Consider the following 16460-nt stretch of genomic DNA (forward strand, 5'->3'; position numbering starts at 1 on the left):
TTCTTGCTAGAAGCCCGTAGCAGCCACGTAGAACTTGCAACAACAAAGTAGAGGACGTCTAACTTGTTTTCACAGGGCATGTTGTGATGTGATATGATCAAGACGTGATGAGATATATATTGTTGTATGAGATGATCATGTTTTGTAGAAGTTATCGGCAACTGGCAGGAGCCTTATGGTTTTCGCTTTATTGTATGAAATGCAATCGCCATGTAATTGCTTTACTTTATCACTAAGCGGTAGCAATAGTCGTAGAAGCAATAGTTGGCGAGGCGACAACAACGCTACGATGAAGATCAAGGCGTCAACCGGTGATGATGCAGATCATGATGTTGCTTTGGAGATGGAGATCAAAGGCACAAGATGATGATGGCCATATCATGTCACATATTTTGATTGCATGTGATGTTTATCTTTTATGCATCTTATTTTGCTTAGTATGGTGGTAGCATTATAAGATGATTGTTGGTGTCAAAACCGGAGGATCTCGGATAGGGGGTCCCGAACTGTGCATCTGAGGTTGATGGTAACAGGAGACAAGGAACACAATGTTTACCCAGGTTCAGGTCCTCTCGATGGAGGTAAAATCCTACGTCCTGCTAGATTAATATTGATGAGTATGGGGGTTACAAGAGTTGATCTACCATGAGATCGTAATGGCTAAAACCCTAGAAGTCTAGCCTGTCTGATTATGATTGTCCCTATGAAATAAACCCTCCGGTTTATATAGACACCATAGGGGACTAGGGTTTTACAAAGTCGGTTACATAGAAAGGAAATAGTACATCCGGCCGCCTAGCTTGCCATCCACGCAAAGGAGAGTCCTATCCAGACACGGGAGAAAGTCTTCTATCTTGTATCTTCATGGCCCAATAGTCCGGCCCATGTCCAACAGGCCGGACGCCCGAGGTCCCCTTAGTCCAGGACTCCCTTAGTAGCCCCTGAACCTGGCTTCAATGACGAGGTGTCTGGCGCGCAAATTGTCTTCGGCATTGCAAGGCGGGTTCCTTCTCCGAATACTCCGACACAGTCCTCGAACAACGAACATGTCCGAATCTGCAAAACAAGTACCACACACCACCATAGAGAGTATAATATTTCACGAGTCCCATCTGCTGCCAACTTTTTGTAATGTGACATCACGTCCCTACCTGGTTATAATTTCGAACCATTTCTTGGCCTGCCGTTCCATATTTCGTGATGTGGCTTTATTGGCACGTCTCATCAAAGCAGCGATCATGTCCCCTTATTGCGGGATTCTCATCAATACGGGTATGGGTAATCCAACCGTGCCGCCCGCACGGCCCCTGGGGAATAGGCGAGTTTCATGACGAGTGGGGGGGGGGGCGTTTGATATTCACCGCCTTTATAATAAGATAAGGATTCATCTCTTCCACCCACGCCTTCTCTCTTCCCGCCTACCCACTTTCGAGCTCCAGCACCCAAGTTCTCATCTTTCCTGCCCCAAGAAAGCACTTGTAGCGACCCGACCTCAGACGGTCAAGTCTTTGTGTTCAGTGTCATCCCTGGATCGGTAATGCTGACACACACAGTACTAGAAGGATTTATAACAGAGTAGCAATCACACACTTATTACATCGAATGTCTCAAAAGAGAACTTATTACAATAAATATGGCATAAGGCCATCTAAAAACGATAACAGCGGAAGGCTTGGAAGATAAAGTGAGTCCATCAACTCCAACGACATAGTTGAGTGCATGACAAACGACCTACGGCATCTTACTCATCGTCTGAAAAGTCTGCAACATGATATGTTGCAGCCCGAAAACGGGTCAGCACATGGAATATGCTTGCAATATAACACAGTAGAGCAATGAACAGATAAATGCTATCACTACATGCATATTTGGCTGGTAGAGGCTCTATGGTTATAATATTTTTGCGAAAAGCCAATTTTTCCCTACAACAAAGGAATATATTTTATTTAACTATCATGGTAGTTGAAACATTGAGAATGGTACCCCCATCTCAATCCCAATTAAAAGTAATAATCAACCCAACAGATTAATTTAGAGTGATGAGATCCATATGATAATCCAAGAACCAGATACTCAAGTTGGCCATAACCGAGGAAACGGCTAACCATGATTAGTTTGTACACTCTGCAGAGGTTTGTGCACTTTTCCCCACAAGACTCGATATCCTCCGTTGGATTTCTCGCACTACATGGTGTTTGAGAAACATATGACCAAGACACAGTTTTTCAGAAGCATTAACTCTAATCCTGGGTAGACAGTACCAACCTACATCCCCTACATCTTCTAGCCTACCACTGGAAGAGGTCATGCAACTTACTCCACTATGCTAGAGCCCATAATAGCTTGTTGCAGCACACGGAAGTTTCTATGATGAATAATCTTATGACCCCCTTGAGCCTGGGTGGAGGACCATAGGAGGATCACATGGTATAACCCCGGGATCTCCTAGGACAACACTGGTATAACCCCAGGTGCCCAAAACCAACAATCCACCCAGATGTGTATTAAAGTTGCCACCTTAGAATTAAACCATTAATTTAACAAACTCACATCGTTCATGGGTACACACAAACCCAATCCACATCTACTAGCATAGCATAGCATCATAAGCATAACGTAGAAGTAACTCCCAAGGGTTCGATAATGAAACAGGTAATAGGTTCTACCTCATCAACTACTTTCCAATACCCACATGTTAATCACAACCTAATCATGCAGAGTTTGAGGATTGTAACTAATGCATAAAAACTGGGTATGAAAGAGTATGATCAATGTGTACTTGCCTTGCTGACAATCCGCAAAACCTAGTGACTCATAGTAGCACGCTTCGCACTCCGGGTGTTCTATCGCAAACACGCAATAACATACATAAGCAATCAAGCAAAGATGCACAGGTAAAACTCAAATAAGAAGATCTAACCAGAAAGTTCAACTAAAGAACTCCAGTTTGCAAAAAGAATCAAATCAAACCGAGCAACGAAACTCAAACTGCGAAAGAAACAAGATCCGATTATTAATCTGGGCTAAAGTCAAATTTTACTGTGTCAAAATCCTGTTCAAGTTGGTTAAACAGAAAGAGGGCTTCGAGACGAAGATCTAGGTGCTTGTTTCACCTGATTTGGATAAACGAGCGAAAAGATAAACTAACATGAAGATCAGGAGAGAAATCACGATCGAAAATAATCGCGGAAAAACCCTAGAAAAAGAAAAACTGACGAATAGGCTAACGAATGGACATTCGCTGTCTGCGGCTAACGGAAGAACAACGTTCGTTAAAATGAACATATGAACGAACGTCCGCTAAATCAATAAACCGACGGAAAACCGGACGAACTGATCTATATAAAAAACGAGATCTAGAAAGAAAACCAAACGGTTTTTTCTGAGAAAACCGATGAATGGCGGCAACGGCGGCGGCTACCTCTGGCGAGGTCGGCGACGACGACGGGACGACGAAAGGAGGCGGGCGGCGGCATGAGGCATTGGCGGCGCTAGGGTTCGGCGGAGCGTGGCGCGGCTTGGGCTCTCGGGGTCGCGGGCCTTGACATTTAAAGTCGGCTGGGCTAAGTGTCCTAGCCGGACACGGCCCGGTAAGTCAGTTACCTTTTTTTAATAAAATCCTGGCGCAGAAAAACTAACGAAAGAAATACTAAACGGACTCCAAAAATCCCAAAATAAATTTCACGGTCCTCTAAAAATATTCTCGACAAAGTGAACATTTATTTGGGCCTCTAATGCAACTTTGAAAAACGCATATTTTTCCTAATTCAAATAAAATAGCGATAAAATCCAAATAAAACTTGTTATTTGATTTTAGTATTTTTCCTCCGATATTTCATTTATTTCGGAGAAGTCATATTATCTCCTCTCATATATTTTTAATATGAAATATTTTTGGAGAGAAAAATTATTAAAACCAAAATGATCCTTGTTTCGATATTTGACAAAATTCAAATATGAAAACGGTGAAATCCCCAACTCTCTCCGTGGGTCCTTGAGTTGCTTAGAATTTCTAGGATCGCAACACGAAATGCAATAAAATATGATATGCATGAATGACCTACGTATAACATTCCAAATTGGAAATTTGGGATGTTACAAACCTACGCCCCTTAATATGAATCTCGCCCTCGAAATTCGGGTTGGCTAGAAAATAGGTGTGGGTGGTCCTTGTGTAGATCATCCTCTCTTTCCCAGGTGGCTTCCTCCTCGGTATGGTGGCTCCACTGAACTTTGCAAAACTTGATAACCTTGCTGCGAGTAACTCAGCTGGCAAACTCGAGAATTTTGACAGGTTTCTCCTCATATGTCAAATCACTACCCAACTGAATTGCTTCCAGGGGAACTGTATCTCTCATTGGAATATCTGCCATCTCTGCATGGCACTTCTTCAACTGGGAAACGTGAAACACATCATGAACTCCTGATAGTCCTGTGGGTAGCTCCAACTTGTAGGCAACCTCTCCCATGCGTTCCAAAACACGGTATGGTCCCAAAAATCTCGGGGCTAACTTTCCCTTAACTCCAAAACATTTAACTCCTCGCAGAGGTGACACTCGCAGATATGCTCTGTCTCTGATTTGATAGGCTACCTCCTTGCGTTTCGAGTCTGCGTAACTCTTCGGGCGGGATTGAGCTACCTTCAGCCTGTCTCGAATCAGCTTAACCTTCTCTTCATACTCTTAAATCAAATCCGGTCCAAACAATCGGTGGTCTCCAACTTCATCCTACATCAACAGTGTTCGACATCTTCTTCCATAAAGGGCTTCAAACGGTGCCATCTTCAAACTGGCCTGGTGGCTGTTGTTGTATGAGAACTCCACATAGGGCAAATTATCATCCCAACTAGATCCATAGTCTAGCGCACAGGCTCTCAACATGTCCTCTAGAATTTGATTGACTCTCTCGGTCTGTCCATCTGTTTGCGGTTGAAAAGCTGCACTGACCTCTAGCCTGGTACCCAAAGTCTAGTGCAGCTGATGCCAAAACTTTGAAGTAAACTGCGTTCCTCTATCTGATACGGTGGTCCTCGGAACTCCATGCAAACATACGATCCTGGTTATGTATATCTTGGCCAACTTCGCACTGGTATAGGTGGTTTTCCCTGGGATAAAGTGAGCTACTTTGGTCAAGCGATCCGCTACTACCCAGATAGAATCATATCCCGATTGGGTCCTGGATAATCTGGTGATAAAATCCATGCCAAGCTTATCCCACTTCCATTCGGGTATCGACATAGGCTGCAGTCATCCTGCGGGCTTATGATGTTCTGCCTTCACTCTCTGACATACATCACATACGGCTACATACTCGGCAATATCCTTCTTCATTCCAGTCCACCAGAAACGCTCCTTCAAATCCAAATACATCTTGGTGTTTTTGGGGTGTATCGAGTATGGAGAGTCATGGGCTTCCTGAAGTATCAACTTCCTGATCTCTGCATTATTTGGCACATAAACACGGTCCTTGAACCACAAGGTGTCGTGCTCGTCCTCACGAAAACCTTTGGCTTTTCCTTCACTCATCTTCTCCTTTATTTCAGCAATTTCTTTGTCATCCTTCTGAGCTTCTCTAATCTTTTCCAACAATGTTGACTGAACCTCGAATGCTACAACAAAACCTCTAGGAACTATCTCCAAATGAAGCCCCCTGAGATCTTCTGCTAACTCCTTTGGCAAACCTCCTGTTACTAAGGTATTGGCATAACTCTTCCAGTTTAAGGCGTCTGCTATGATATTGGCCTTGCCTGGATGATAGTGCAACTTCATATCATAATCCTTTATGAGCTCCAACCATATCCCTTGCCTGAGATTTAACTCCTTCTGTGTGAAAATGTACTTCAAACTCTTGTGATCCGTGTACACATCACAACAGTTTCCAATAAGAAAATGTCTCCAGGTCTTGAGCGCATGCACTATGGCTGCTAACTCCAAATCATGCGTAGCATAATTTAACTCATGTGGTCGAAGTTGACGTGAGGCATATGAGACAACCCTTCCGTCTTGCATAAGTACTCTCCAAGTCCTAAGCGAGGGGCGTCGCAATGCACTTGGAAATCCTTGCGTATATCTGGCAGAATCAACACTGGGGCTGTAGTCTAACGTTTCTTCAACTCCTGGAAACTTGCTTCACATTCTTCAGTCCAATGGAACTTGGTGTCCTTCTTCAGCAATGCCGTCATAGGCTTCACAATCTTGGAGAAATTCTCGATAAATCTCCGATAGTATCCCGTGAGTCCAAGAAAACCGCTGATCTCTCCAACTAAGGTGGGTGCCAACCACTCGGTGACTGACTGAACCTTGGTAGGATCCACTGCTATACCTTCTCCTGATATTGTCCAAGAAATCCAACTTCCTTCAACCAAAACTCACATTTGCCGAACTTGGCATATAACTGATGTTCCCTGAGCTTCTCAAGAACTAAACGCAAATGCTCCTTGTGTTCCTCTTCATTCTTCGTGTATACCAAGATATCATCAACGAACACCACAACAAACTTATCCAAGAACTCCATGAACACCTTGTTCATCATACTCATGAAATAGGTAGGGGCATTAGTCAGTCCAAATGACATAACCGTATACTCATATAACCCATACCATGTGGTGAACACTGTCTTTGGTATATCCTTTTCTCGAATCTTCAGCCGGTGATATCCTGATTGCAAATCGATCTTCAAAAACACTTTAGCTCCTTGCAGCTGGTTAAACAAATCATTTATCATCGGCAGTGGGTACTTGTTCTTGATCGTCACTTCATTCAACACACGATAATCAACAACCATTCTTAATGATCCATCCTTCTTCTCAACCAAGGGCACTGGTGCTCCCCATGGTGATGAACTTCGTCGAATGTAACCTTTCTCCAACAACTCCTTAATCTGCTTCTTGATAACTTCCAAGTCATTTGCGGGCATCCGGTATGGTCTCTTCGATATTGGTCCGGTGCCTGGCGTTAACTCTATCAAAAACTCAATATCTCGATCTGGCGGCATGCCAAGTAACTCCTCTGGAAATACATCGGGGTAATCCTTCACTACCGACACTTCCTCCTGAACAACTCTTGAGAGAGAATTTACTTGAGTCCTCCTAGGCGCATGCCTAGATACATACTTGATCCTTTTACCCTCCGCGGTGGTGAGTAGAATTGATCTGCTAGCATAGTCAATGTTTCCTCCATACTTCGATAACAAATCCATTCCTAGTATCACATCCAATCCTTGTGACTCCAACATTACTAGGTCTAAGGGGAAAACATGGCCACCAATGGTTAAGGGTATCCGATCGCACCATCGGCTGGCCATATACTCTGCACTGGGTGAGCTCACTAGCAAGGGTGTCCTAAGGGCTAAGGTGGGTAACATAAACTTGTCCACAAATACCCTCGAAACGTATGAATGCGATGCACCAGTATCAAAAAGAACGAGAGCGGTAAATGACTTAACTAAAAACTTACCGATAACCACACGTGGCTTCTCTTCAACCTCCTCCATGTTCACGTGGTTCACTTGTCCCCTGTTGAAAGAGTTGGGCTTCTTCCGAGCGCTTCCATTGCCATTTCCTTCTTTAATTCTGGACAATCATTGGCATAGTGCCCAGTCTTCCCGCACTTGAAACAGGTAATGTGACTTTGATCCTTCTTGGCGGGTGTGGCTGGGTTAGAGCGGTTCTGGTTACTGCCTGCTCCATTCCCGTTTCCATTCTTGGGGCCGCTATGGTTACAACTACAACCCTAATCTTCCTAGCTCCATTAATTCTGAAACTCTTCCATCTTCTAGTCCTTCCAACCAAAACCTTAACTCCAGGAGATCATCTCTATTTGCATCTTTGAAGTCCACCAAAACCTCCTTTGAAGTTTCTGTCCAGAACTGGATTGTGCTAAAACTTGCACTAGCAAGTTTCTCATCTTGCCAAAATAACTCCACTATCAACTCTATCATCTAAAGAGACTCCATCCTGCCAAGTTTCAAATCCAACAAAGTCTCCTAACTAGCTCTAGCATTTTGTCGAGCAACTTATGGTCATGACAGAAAATTGGCAACTCTCTAACCCACACTGGACACTTGGTCATGTGGCCAAAACAACATGTCCATCACCTTTGCCACACTGGGAGTCATCATCCTGTCAAATATCAACTCCATTAGAGCACCGTAGACCAGCGAGACATTTTGTCGAGCATGCCAAGTGCACGTCCAGAGCGTGTCGAGAGCGCGCATTTTGCACGCGTCGACACCGAGCTGCTGCAACCACTCAGCCGCCTCCCCTTCTCAACCTGATCCTCTGCTAGATCATCCCGACCAGATAGAGCCTCGCCGACACCTCCGCTTGGCACCTAGTGTTGTCCACCGACGTCCACGATGACCAGGACCGTCGCCCGACGGGTACGCCTTTGCTACATCTCCGTCCGAGCCCCTTTCGCTTAAATGCCAGCGGCTCGAGCTCATCCGCAGCTCACCGGCCTCACAAGCAACACACCGGCCATTCCTACCTCACCAACGCCCACACGTTCGCCTTGAATGGTAGCCGTCGCCGTGTCCATCCTCTGAAAGCTGCGGCACCGCTCTCCCCCGCCTATTTAAGCTTTCCCCGAGCCCTCTCAGCCCATCACCACCACTCTCCCTCTCCCTCACTACCCTCCCATAGCAGCAACACAACCAGAGGAGGTCGTCTTCTCCGATTCCGGTAGCTTCCGCCGCTGCCACTGCCGTGTTGGTTCTGACGCCACCAGGGCCTTCCCCAATCCGTTCTTTCCACCAGTAGCCTCCTAGTGCTCCCGCTAGTCCACCCACGTACTCAATTTGGCTCGGGAGCCGCCATAGGCAAAGGCCCCATCTCACCTAACGCCACCGTCCACTAGGAAGCTCACAGTCAGTGACTACGTCCACTCTCGAGACCAAGGAGGGTACCGATGGGTTCGCCTTAACCTACTGATCACACCCATATGCTTAGATCCCCGAGGGGTGCCGCCGTTCACCGGTGAGCTTCACCGGAGCCCCACCTCTATTCTGTCAGAGAGAGAGGCGCGCGCGGCGACTGGTCAAACCTGACCAGTGGGCCAGGCGGGCCCACCGTCAGTGACTCGGCGCCCGCCGACTCATCCGTAAGTGGAGACGGACTCCCGTGGAACCGCCTTCGCACTGGGAAAGGCATATTAGCATGAGCACATCTTCAACTTCGCGAGCCTCCCGTGCGGCCGAACGACTGGGCTCGGCCCAGTAACGCTAGACGGCTAAACGATGCCCATGGTACATCTTTCTTCTTTCATATTTTCTTTTCCAGCGGATTTCAAATTATTCCACAACATCCATTTGATATCAAAATTTGTTGATTCATTTTCTACCTACTTCTAAATTCATGCTCTATTTATCAAGATAGGTCGAACATTTTTCCTAGGCCTGGTTTTTGCTGGATCTGCAAAATAGTCCATTTCCTTGATTATTCCAGCTTAGTAAATCCATAGGAAAATCATATGAACTCCAAATGACTTGATTATTTTTTGTTATTTCTCAAATTTCATCTAGTTTATTTTAGTATTTATTTCACAAGTTTCCAAACAACTTTTTAGCACTATGTTGGATTTATGTGATAATTATAATATTTTGAAAATAGGAAATGGAGGGGATATATAATTTTGAAAGTTTTGGAGTGCACCTAATCTTTCTGCATGGTCAAGGCAAGCATCTTGAACACATGATATGGTGATTGCATAGTTGTTTGTTTGCATGTAGAATTGTATTATGAATATGTTCAACTCGTATGAAATTTGCATAGTATTGGTCAAACATGCATGATTTCCCCTTGATGATATTCTATCTCCATTTAAACATGAAGTATGAGTGAGTATGGTGATTTTCATGTACCGTATATGCCTGTGTTGGTCCAGGCTAATTTGCAGGAAGAACCAGTCACGGGAAAAGTGGTCGTGAGACTGAAATCTCGTTGTGACGAGAATGATCAGTGAGGGTATGTTGAGACATACCAGGTGGTGACCCTATTGGGTACTACCAAGGAATTGCATTGTGCTAACCACTGCGGGGAAACTTAAACCTCCTGAGTTGACCGTAGATCGAGTCTTGTTCCGGTAACTCCCATACTTGATTCGTGCTACCACATGTCCCTGCCAAAGGTAGGGTATGGTCCAGTAAGTTGATAACCCCTTTCCTGCACACACACCATACAAAGAGGCTATAGGGAATGATACTATTGGCCCCAGTAGTCATGTCACTTGGTCCGGGGCATGAATGGCCGGTCTGGGACTGAAGCTGAATGTTCATGCTGTTGGAGGCTGTTGCGTGAGGCCTTCCCACTTAGAGTTTTACTTTATCATTGTTTTGGGTGATCCCTGGCTTGATGGATTAAAACTGGTATGTGCGGGTCAGGTGTGTTTTCATCCCAAAGACCGTAATCGGAATTAGTCAATGTCTCGGGGTTGACTAAAGAAATCCTTTACTTGTGGGTAAAAGTACACCCTCTGTAGAGTTATATCTATTTGAATAGCCGTGTCCATGGTTATGGACTACAGTCTGGGTTGGTCAAGTGTCGGTCTTAGTGTCAGTCTTTGGAGGAAATAATTAAATTGACCATGGTTCGTTCTGTAGGATAATTATTGTCACTACTGGTGCCACTATGAATATTATTGTTGACATGAATATTGTTGTGGACTAACCTTTTCCTCTTATGTGCAATTGTGAGTATCTCTTGGGATGGCTAGACTACTCGAGATACTCGTTTTGTTTTCTTTTCTTTTCAGAGTATCACTTGGGATGGCTAGTCCACCTGGATACTCACGTTAATTTCTTATAAGCCCTTTATGAGGCGTCGCTCAGACACCCAACTGTGGCATTTATTTTCAGGACCTCTCGAGGCGTCGCTCTTAGACACCCGTTTGGCATTTCTTTTCAAGACCTCTCGTGGCGTCGCTTGAGTTCTCGGACGGTCCTGTCTCGGCCGATTCTCTTTTAGAAACATGTTTGGCATTTCTCTTGGAATTCTTTGGGAGGTCCAACGCCCGACGTTCCGTTTCATTTCTTTGATTTATTAATAACATGACTTATTTATCCTTCCGCACCATATGAATATTTGTCATGCCATGCTTTAATTCTCAGTCAGCACTTGCAAGTAATTTAATTCATCATGAGCATATGCATCCGGTATATCTTTTGTTCTTGATGTTTGTGAGTACATTCAAACGTACTCACTGGCTTGTCCCTGGCTATTTTCTTGGCCAGATCATGAATCAGAGAGGAGCACTATGGAGACACCCCCACAACCTAGAATTCAAAGATAGCAGCCACGCGAGATAGGAGTTATCTAGGTCAGGTGTTCCTGAGGGGATGGAGTCCCATCAACATTGGAGATCCACGAGTCGCTTCCGTCATCCAACACTAGAGATCCTTGTTATATTCATTGGACCTTTGAGGTCTTGTACTCAAATCCTTGTAATTGCTTGGAATTCTGTATCAAGGAATATCCACCAGCAACAGTAATCCTGGGGCTGGTGGTGACATAAGGGTCGTTTGCTGGGAATTTATGTCCCGGAAATCCAGCCACTACATAAACCGTCCGGTTTATATAGACACCAGAGGGGACTAGGGTTGTACAAAGTCGGTTACATATAAAGGAAATAGTACATCCGGCCGCCTAGCTTGCCATCCACACAATGGAGAGTCCTACCCGGACATGGGAGAAAGTCTTCTATCTTGTATCTTCATGGCCCAATAGTCCGGCCCATGTCCAACAGGCCGGACGCCCGAGGACCCCTTAGTCCAGGACTCCCTCAATGACCCCTCACTAAATTTCAAGGTATAAGTATTCTCCCTAAGTATGCGCCGTTGCTACAGCTCGTCATGCCGAGACACCACGTGATGATTGGGTGTGATAAGATCTACGTTCACATTCAACGGGTGCAAGCCAGTTTTGCACATGCAGAATACTCGGTTTAAACTTGACGAGCCTAGCATATTGTCGGGGGTTGGGTGCGACATATGCCAAAGGATGGCTTATCATGGTGGGGGCGAGTAGAACGTCGCCGGTGCCTGGAAACGGGATGAGGCGAAGACATGCACGCCGGCGAATCTTACCGAGCTTCAGGGCTCTCTGGGGAGATAATACCCCTACTGCTGCTCTGCAGGGTCTCCGCATGATCACTATGGCAAAGTGTTTACACGATTTCTCCTTGAGCTGTTTCCTAGAGGTAGGAGAAGGCAAGGCTAGCTTCCTCCTTCCTATATGATCTGGTCTAGTACTAATGGATTCCAACCCTCTGCATGGGTGCCCTGGGGGTTTATATAGGCCTACCCCCAGGGGTACAATGGTAATCCGGCTGGACGCGGGCCCAGCCGCCAGTCTCTCTGGCCGCTGTCTTATCAGCCGACTCCTGTGGCCCACCGACTGGTGGGCCCCGCCGTCTGGCTCAGTACAGTGCCGACAGGCCGCGTCCGCCGCGGGCGGGTCTTGCCGGCTGCTGATTACTATAGCCGTGCTTCTAATGACGCGGGCTTCGTCATGGAGTCGTGGCAACAGCCCCGCCGCCTGGCGGGTGATCACTATTGCCACTCTCCGTCACATCTGGTTAATGGCGCGTGGGCCCCGGGGGAGGAGCTGGCCGAGTCTCGAGGGCCAACTCCCGACGGGTCCGACTTGTGGCGCACTTGCCGTCTTCTGGGATCCCGCTGGCCGGTGGGACCCGCCGCCAAAAGGTCATATAGACAAGCTGTCGTGGGTGTAGGATTCGGTCCACCGGTGCTGATGTCAGGGCCAGCATGGCAACAGTGCCACGCCACACGGAGATCTCTGCGGGTACGGTATACTGTGACCATGCTTGCCTTTGGAAAGGGGTGGGAGCAGTCTTCACTGTAGCCACTCCCCTGTACAGTCCCTCTTGATGAGGACATGGGGTTTTGTTGGAGTCGCAGGCCGACTCCCCAAGGCCGGCTTCTTGGGAAGTCGTCAATCAGGAGTCGGTTTGTCCTGAAGTCGTCCCTGGGACTCGGCCGCGAGTGGCTAGTCGGTGGCCTTGCCGCCGACTCCTCAGAAGGTGGCTCTTTGTCCTGGGGTCTCGAGGGCGCAGCCTGCCCCGATGTCTTGAAAGGTTTTTGGACTCGATGTAGGATCGAAAGTATGTCTAGAGGGGGGGGGGGTGATTAGACTACTTGACCAAATAAAAACTTAACCTTTTCCCAATTTTAGTTCTTGGCAGATTTTAGCTATTGTAGGACAAGTCAAGCAATCATCACACAATTCAGGCAAGCATGCATAGAGTATATTGGCAGCGGAAAGTAAAGCATGCAACTTGCAAGAATGTAAAGGGAAGGGTTTGGAGAATTCAAACGCAATTGGAGACACATATGTTTTTCCCGTGGTTCGGATAGGTGGTGCTATCCTACATCCACGTTGATGGAGACTTCAACCCACGAAGGGTAACGGTTGCACGAGTCCACGGAGGGCTCCACCCACGAAGGGTAACGGTTGCACGAGTCCATGGAGGGCTCCACCCACAAAGGGTCCACGAAGAAGCAACCACCCACAAAGGGTCCACGAAGAAGCAACCTTGTCTATCCCACCATGGCCATCGCCCACGAAGGACTTGCCTCACTAGCAGTAGATCTTCACGAAGTAGGCGATCTCCTTGCCCTTACAAACTCCTTGGTTCAACTCCACAATCTTGTCGGAGGCTCCCAAGTAACACCTAGCCAATCTAGGAGACACCACTCTCCAAGAAGTAACAAATGGTGTGTAGGTAATGAACTCCTTGCTCTTGTGCTTCAAATGATAGTCTCCCCAACACTCAACTCTCTCTCATAGGATTTGGATCTGGTGGAAAGAAGATTTGAGTGGAAAGCAACTTGGGGAAGGCTAGAGATCAAGATTCATATGGTAGGAATGGAATATCTTGGTCTCAACACATGAGTAGGTGGTTCTCTCTCAGAACATATGAGTTGGAATTTGTGTATGTGTTCTGATGGCTCTCTCCACGAATGAAGAGGAGGTGGAGGGGTATATATAGACTCCACACAAAATCCAACCGTTACACACAGTTTTCCAATCTCGGTGGGACCGAATCAACAAACTCGGTCGGACCGAAAAGGTAAACCTAGTGACCGTTAGAGATTTTCGGTGGGACTGACATGCAACTCGGTAGGACCGATATGGTTAGGGTTTGGGAATAAAGTAATCTCGGTGAGACCGATTACACAAACTCGGTGGGACCGATTTTGGTAATAAGCTAACTAGAGAGTTGGTCAGGCAAACTCGGTGGGACCGATTTGCTCTTTCGGTGAGACCAAAAAGTTACAAAAAGGAAACACTGAATTTACATTGCAATCTCGGTGGGACCGATCCGCTCTTTCGGTGAGACCGAAAAGTTACGAAAGGGAAACAAAGAGTTTGCAATCCCATCTCGGTGAGACCGAGATCCCTATCGGTAGAACCGAATTGCTAGGGTTTGGCAGTGGCTTATGACAAGTGAAACTCGGTGGCGCCGGATAGAAAGAATCGGTAGGACCGAGTTTGGCTTAGGGTTTAGGTCATATGTGGATATGGGAAAGTAGTTGAGAGTTTTGGAGCATATCACTAAGCACATGAAGCAAGAGGCTCATTAAGCAACACCTCATCCCTCCTTGATAGTATTGGCTTTTCCTAAAGACTCAATGTGATCTTGGATCACTAAAATATAAAATGAAGAGTCTTGAGCTTTTGAGCTTGAGCCAATCCTTTGTCCTTAGCATTTTGAGGGTTCCACTTTCACATCCATGCCATGCCAATCATTGAGCTTTCCTGAAATAATCATCTTGGAATAGCATTAGCTCAATGAGCTATATGTTGTTATGAATTACCAAAACCACCTAGGGATAGTTGCACTTTCAATCTCCCCCTTTTTGGTAATTGATGACAACATATAGATCAAAGCTTTGATAAATGATAATAAGCATGAAATATATCGTCGCTTTGAGAAGTATGTGACAAGTAAGAGCTCCCCCTAAATTTGTGCATATTTAAAATTTGCTTTGGACTGCAAATGCACAAAGAGTTAGAGTCATGGGTTACTCTTCCATGTCACATACATCTTGGTGGAGCGCTTAAAATTATAAGAATGAAATACATGCACTCATCACCAAGAATAGTGAATGATCACATAAGATAGATAAGATAATAGCATTCATTAAGCATTAAGTGTAGCTTATGATCAAACACATGATCATCAATGTCTCACAGAGCAATGACATAGTATCTCAAGCACTCAAGAGCAAACAAAGTTCGAAAAAACACCAAATAAAGCAAGAGAGAATAAAAGCAACACTCTCTCTCTCTCTCGAAGCCTATGATCTATACATTTTTCTCTCCCTTTGGCAACAAGTTACCAAAAAGTTCCTAGAAAATGCATAGTGCTAGGTCGACACTCAGGCTTGATCTTCAGGTGGTGGTGGAGTACGGAGCACTCCAAGGACGAAGCCTTCTGTAGACGTGGTCGGAGTCGAGGCTGAAGTGGATGCTGGAGCTGGTGGAACTGAGGCTGTAGCTGGTGCAGAAGTGGTGGCTCTGGTGTCAGCAACTGGCACTGCATGTGATCTCTGAGCTCTTGGCACTCTAGCAAATGCATCAGTTGTAGTCTTGCCTCTCCTCTCCTGCATGTCATCGTGAAGTTGTTCCACTGCAGTCTGAATCTCTGTTACTTTGACATCCAAGTCATAGAACTTTTGTTCCATGATTCTCTCTAAGCTCTGCTGATTCTGAGTGAGGGTGGCTAGTCCTTGCTCAATCCTCAGTGTGGATGCAATCAAGTAACCAAGCTGCTCTTGTTTGGTTTTCAAGAAATACTCAGATGCCTCCTCTTGAGTTGGCATCTTGGCAGCTTTCTCCTTCCTCGCCTTCTCCTTCTTTGCGTGTGCTTGTGCAGATGATGGTTCATTTTCAGTCATCACAACTTGATTGTCCTCAAAATCTAGACGGATGGGCAGGTGTTCCTTGTCCAGTAAGTATATGCCCGTGCCCATCTTTGAGTTAATGAGCTCCTGAATTTGAGGGGCATATCCACAGCTCCTCTTCTGATCAGCTGCAGTCCTCTTGATAGTCTCTACTATGAGGCTCATGAATTTGAATTTCTGAGGCACATCAAATACATGAAGCAAATTGATTGCATGGCCTCTGATCATCTTGTGATCACCTGACTTGGGCAACAAGGTGTGCCTCAAAATCCAATTGATTGTAGGCAGACCTGACAGAAGATAATGCACTGAGCCAAACTTGAAAGTATCAAGTGCTTCATTTGGGATCTCCTTGTACATGTTTGACATTGAGTTATGGTCCATCTTCTTCTTGGCATAGATATCTTAGTCATCCTCATGCTCCTCTGGGGCATTGATGAGTTGTGCCCACTCAGCAACAGTAGATTGGTACCTTGTACCTTCAGACATCCAAGTTATCCTACCATCTGGATAAAAATGTGCTGTGGAGTAGAATTGCA

Source organism: Triticum dicoccoides, chromosome 6A (assembly GCF_002162155.2).
Source record: "Triticum dicoccoides isolate Atlit2015 ecotype Zavitan chromosome 6A, WEW_v2.0, whole genome shotgun sequence".
Taxonomy (NCBI): Eukaryota; Viridiplantae; Streptophyta; class Magnoliopsida; order Poales; family Poaceae; genus Triticum; species Triticum dicoccoides.